Genomic DNA, 6,104 nt, shown 5'->3' on the forward strand with positions numbered 1-6,104 from the left:
CGTTTCTGGAAGTTACTCTTGAAATCCTCATCAAAGTGTTCCAGGTCATCCTCTCTGAAGATACCCTGGTGAAGGAATCCGAAAACGTCAGCACTTCGCTTCATTAATGGGCTTGTAATAGCACTTCACAGAGCTTTCTATTTATGGGCCATTCTGCAACTACGGGCACTTTCAAGTCCCCAGGATGAAAATGAACCAATTTTTTTTTTTTTTTACTGAAATGTTACTGAAATGTATGTGCAATGGTATGATACACTTTGCCAAAAAAAATATTCCCAAAAAAATGTGATTTTCTAACATGTCCAAGTCATTTAATACGTCAAAATACCCCTTTTTGGGGTGTCCCTGGACAATAAAATTCAATGACTAAACATTTTAAAAGGGCTTATTCAATAAAAAAAAAATATTTAAAAAATGTATTCTATTTAAGAAAAATATACTTTTAATCATACTAAAGTTATTTTTTACCTTTCAACATTATTCATAAGATTTTTTAATTAAAATACACCTGTCCCTTACTTTTGAGTCCCTACCGCAACACTTATGAAATGCCATAGAACAACATATTTCCCAAAGCCAAACAAATCTAGTTTCCATGGAAATAGAAGACTTCAGGAGACCACATTGGGCACATGGTTTGATTTCCAACAATCTGTGTCCCAAAATTTGGAGAAATCAAGGTAAATATCATAACTCCCTATGTAGCACTTATTGTGTGTCCTTACCGGGCAGCCTAGTAATTCTGTATTTTGCATAAAATGTTCAAAATAGATTAATATTAAAATGTAACTAGTGTTTATCAGTTTGGGTGAGAAATAGCTAACAGAGCAGACCTTGCTAGGTGTCATTTTTCTGCAATATTAGCTTAAATGTCCTTACCGCAGCATGTCCTTACCGCAGCACTTTGCAGCACTTCTGCCAGGAACTCTGCTTTTAATATGCTAAGATTAAATATGTTTTAATTTTTTATGAAACTATTTGATAATAGATGACTGATAGATCAATATATATACATTATATTATTTTTGATATAAGTAAATCATTTCAGTGCATTGTGAAAAAGGTGTTTCTATTTTTTTGGCCTTTACTGCCGATATATCAACCAAAATATTAATATATCACATTTTCTACCCCAGATGAAACCTAAATCAACAGAAAGGTCAATGAAAAGTAGAAAAAAATGAAAAACAATCGAGAAAAACATGATGAGTATCTAAAGAAGGAAAGAGAACGTTACAAAAAAAGAAGGGAAAGTGGTCAACTGAAGATTGTCTCACAGATGACAAAGAAAGAGGTGAATCTGAAAAGAAGACAGTTGAAAGTAAGTAAAAGAAAACAGAGGGAGCAAAGTAAAGCAGTTGAGGCCACAGAGAAGTTTGCCGCTACTAACACGCCACCTGAATCCCCAGAGCAGGTCTTGCCTATCTTGGCTGAGAATTATCGCCAAAATCTTAATGGTAGGCCTATTTCACAAAATATGGTTGGCCAATCTGTTCAGAAGAGAGAGCGCAGAAAAGTACCTGTCTAATCTAATCTTATGGCATAATATTATTCCACTCATGCTCTGTTAAAACTTACAAGATGTCTTTACCGCAACAAGATGTCCTTACCGCAACAATGCATTAGTCTTTTATAATAATTATTATTTATCTATTTTTATTCATAAAAATATTTTTAAAGTTATTGAATAGGTAGTGTACGTATTGGAGCAATATTAAAAAAAAAAAAATTGTCATTATATCATTTTTTGTGAATATGTGTACAATTGACATTTGTGTTAACCGTCTGAGTCTCCTCCTGGTTCACAGAAACTCATAAAATGTTACATTTTAACATGTTTTTTAAATTCACTGAGTATGATTATAAGTTAGAATGGATTGCACTGAATACAAAACTGATGATTTAAAAAATATATATATATAGAAAAACTCATAAATGTACTGTTCTAGCTCTGTTGCGGTAAGGACATACCTAAAAAAAAATATAAGAAAACCATTAAAAATATACATTTTCAAAACTAAAATCTTCGCGACTTTTTCTTAATATGTGTACTTACATGTGTGTTTGACATGCTGTGATGGTTGAAATTAAATTTCATAATGGTTTATTTTCCTCAGTCTGGGAATTCAAAAGTGCCCATAGTTGCAGAAAGGCCCTTATGGCTTGTTGTTTGACTGGTTTTAGAGTATAACATATCGAAATTTAACGAAACTATAACAAAGAATTGTCATCTCATTGAGCCAACTCCACAATCACTGAATTGATACTGAATTACTGTCAGCAGATACAGACTCAAAATCAATTTTAATCCAATATCTTTTTTTCATAACTTATGTTTGATGTGTTTACCTTAACAAGTTACAAAGCCTACAAAGAGAATTTATGTTACATTTTTAGAAAGTCCAGTTACATTACTTTTGGTAATTCATTTTAAAGAGACCAATGATGTTTTAATGTTTCCAGTCAAAGATGCTTGACTATAAGATATGATTATTTTATTGATAACATACCTTGTTTCGTCCTAGAACTACTACACAATATATTATATATTGTAGGGAGTTTTTCTCCCGCAAAGACAAACTTTGTGCGCTCAATTTCCAATTACTCCCTCACACAACAGCTTTCTCACTTGTTTGCTGTCTCGTCTCTCTCTGCGTTCTCTAATTGCCCTACACATGCTTGCTCAATTTTGTGACAGTGCAACACGGAGGTCCTGTTCAACTGACAGCCTTTGCCTCAGGTGTAGGAGGGATTGTGGACAGTGCAACACGGAGGTCCTGTTCAACTGACAGCCTTTGCCTCAGGTGTAGGAGGGATTGTGGACAGTGCAACACGGAGGTCCTGTTCAACTGACAGCCTTTGCCTCAGGTGTAGGAGGGATTGTGGACAGTGCAACACGGAGGTCCTGTTCAACTGACAGCCTTTGCCTCAGGTGTTGCACTGTCCACAATCCCTCCTCCCATTAACAAACTCTGCAGTCAAAGACGGGCACATGTGTCCCATTAAGTTTAGCATGGTTGTCCAGTTCTTTGCAAAATAAAGTTCTCTGTAAATTTGTCCTCACATACTGTATCTCACGTTAACGATCATCTGGCAAAGGCCATTGACATCAGTGGACTCGTCTATTTTAAGCGCAAATGTCCCCCTTAGCCATAGTTTCTCACTCAGTACAGATTCCATGTTCCCCGACATATCATGCAACGTTTGATCGTGTTATCAGAGAGGGGGATTTTTTTCTGAAGTGTGTGCATTTTAGATTTGGCAAGCAACTCGGCAAGTAAAAAACTAGTCTTTTGTGCCTTCTCAGACACACGCACGGTAGAAAGCATTCGCTCTGTGTGGTATTCTGTGTTTTAAGTCTTTCAAAATATTCTAGTCTTTGTTGTGGTGTGTCGGGTGCTTGGTCTCCAGGTGCCTTGCCAACTTGCTAGGCACCATGGCTGCATTAGCCAACGTCTCCCTGCAGAACTCGCAACATACTGGAGGTACAGGTCGTTATAATGGCTCACTTTTCTATTTGCTAAATTCGATTCCGATGTTTGTTACTGTGGAGATGGATGCACTCTCTTTAAAAGTGTATCCATTGCGCCTACCTTCACTGCTGTCAATACGGAATAACAAACAAAGTCAACGAGAGAGCTGTTGTTGATGTTACGCCCTGAATCAACTGTAAACTGTAGCCTATTGTTGTTTGTGCTGCAAATACATTTTTTAATTTATATAATTACAATAAAATTAATTTTGAAATTGATATATATTAAATGATCAAGCCTTGGGCCATTCCACGGCACCCCTGAGCATGTGTCACGTCACCCCAGGGTGCCGCGGCACCCACTTTGAAAACCCCTGATCTAGATAACATATTAACATTGTTTATAATGTAAGTGTTGTGAAACGCAAGCTTTACTTGGCCAATTCAACACCTTTAGATAACATATTAACAATCTAGATAACATATTAACATTGTTTATAATGTAAGTGTTGGTGTAACACAGTGATTTTAGCATAACAAACTAGCTGGTTAACTTATTTGACACAAGTTACAGTATTAGGAATGATAAGATTGCCCTATTTACAACTACCACCATGGATAGCTTGCTCATCGATTGTAAGCAAGTGACTACAGCTAACATGTTAAAATAGATAATCTCGATGTTGACAACAGCTTGCTTATTTTACCAGATCATAACGGTTTCAATTTAAGACATACCGTTAGCTAGGCTTGCTGTAGGGAACGTTACCTCATCTGTGAATAGCAAGCTAACATTTGGCAAGGTCAACGCCACATCTTACCTTATCACAATGTCACCAGTCAGTGGTTTTCCAAATAAAATGTAGGCTAGAGTAATTGACATTTAATAACATCTCAAACTAAATCAGACTGACGGAAGAGATTGACAGAGGCAGCAGCAAGCTGTGCCTCATCCGTGTTAAGGGCTAGGGCTGACTGCACACGTCAATACGGTTGCTTGCCCTGGCTGGGCGTGTTGCTTGTATGTATGCAAATCCAAATGTAAGAATCCCAGAATCCTCTAGGACTACCTCAATCGGCACAGCTGAGAACACTTCGGCTGTGTAAGAACCAATTTTCAGGTGTTCATTAATAACATAGAGATATGTTCTTACGTTGAACTTCCAAAGTCCGTAAAACACATAAGTAAAAATAAGTAAAAAAAAATCGAAAAATAGTCACAATAGGTGTGAAGACAGATTGCAAGTAGGAGTATAAATTTCAGTCAGTGCTTCTCAAAAATAGTATCTCTTAGAGAAAGCTAAATTAATGTTGTCTTCAGAATCGCAAATATATTATGCTGAGAGTGGGCCTGATGGCGGTGGGCCGGTTGATGATGATAATGGGCTGGTGTTTTGGGCCATCGGCCCACCGGGGATGTCCCCGGTATTCCCGATGGCCAGTCCGCCCCTGTGTACGCCCTTCTGCCATGTGTGTGTACACTAACCGTGGCCATACCATTGCCTGTGCAGTTGAATCCGGGGTGAGTGTTTGTATGTATCCTTTGCATGCCTGTTTGTGTGGATAGTGTGTGTTTGTACGTGCAACCATCACAGTGGACTGTGTGTAAGTGTGAAAAAGGGTTTTAAATGTAGGTCGTATGCATATTTACAGAAGTTTGTTAACATGTTAAATGTGGAAGTGTGTGTGTGTGTGTGTGTGTGTGTGTGTGTGGAAGGATGACTCCACCCTTGTTAAACCCTCTCTTACACAAGCTAGGGTTGTGCATTTCCACAGGTAATAAGCTACTGTAGGGTTCAGGAGGAGGACACATAACCATTTAACGTCCAGCTGCCTACACACTCCTGCTTTAGGATCCAGTTTGGTTTTATTACACCACACCGCTCATTCACTGGAACTCCTTATGGCCTTTACACCAGATGAACTGGAAAATATTACAGAAACTATAATAACGAAAAAAAAGACATGAGGGAGACCGAGGATGTTAAAGGCACCCAGTGCAACTTTATGTAAACATTCAATGAAAAATAAACATTAAATTTCTAGTCTTTTTTACACGTAGTAAGTTTCAATAACTCCATACCATTACATATCGACATTCAAGGAGCAAAGATGAGACGTCGTTGTGTGGTGAGAACTGATAGAAAATCGTAAACAACAACAATCGCCGGTGGGGAGAAGCCATTTTTCCATTGACTGGAAGCCTGCTTTATTTATTGTAGGTTTCAAAAAATAAGAAAATGGCGGCGATTGTTGTTGTTATCGATTTTCTATCAGTTCTCACCGCACAACGACGTCTCATCTTTGCTGCTTGAATGGCGGTATGTAATGGTATGGAGTTATTGAAACTTACTACGTGTAAAAAAGACTAGAAATTGAATGTTTATTTTTAAGCCTCGAAAGTTGCACTGGGTGCCTTTAAATGTGTTAAAAAGATGTTAAAATGTTAAAAAGATGGAATGTGGATGTAAATGGATGTAACTTCTGGGAATTTTATATAAATCTTTATTTTAAATGTATTTTTCAGCAATTTGAAATTACCTGCATTCATTGCAAAAATGCTAATGCACTCCATAATTTAAAAAGGATCGAAATGCACACATTCACATGGTAAAAAAGACGAATTGTAATG

This window comes from Sprattus sprattus (genome assembly GCF_963457725.1).
Source record: "Sprattus sprattus genome assembly, chromosome: 6".
In the NCBI taxonomy this organism is placed as follows: domain Eukaryota; kingdom Metazoa; phylum Chordata; class Actinopteri; order Clupeiformes; family Clupeidae; genus Sprattus; species Sprattus sprattus.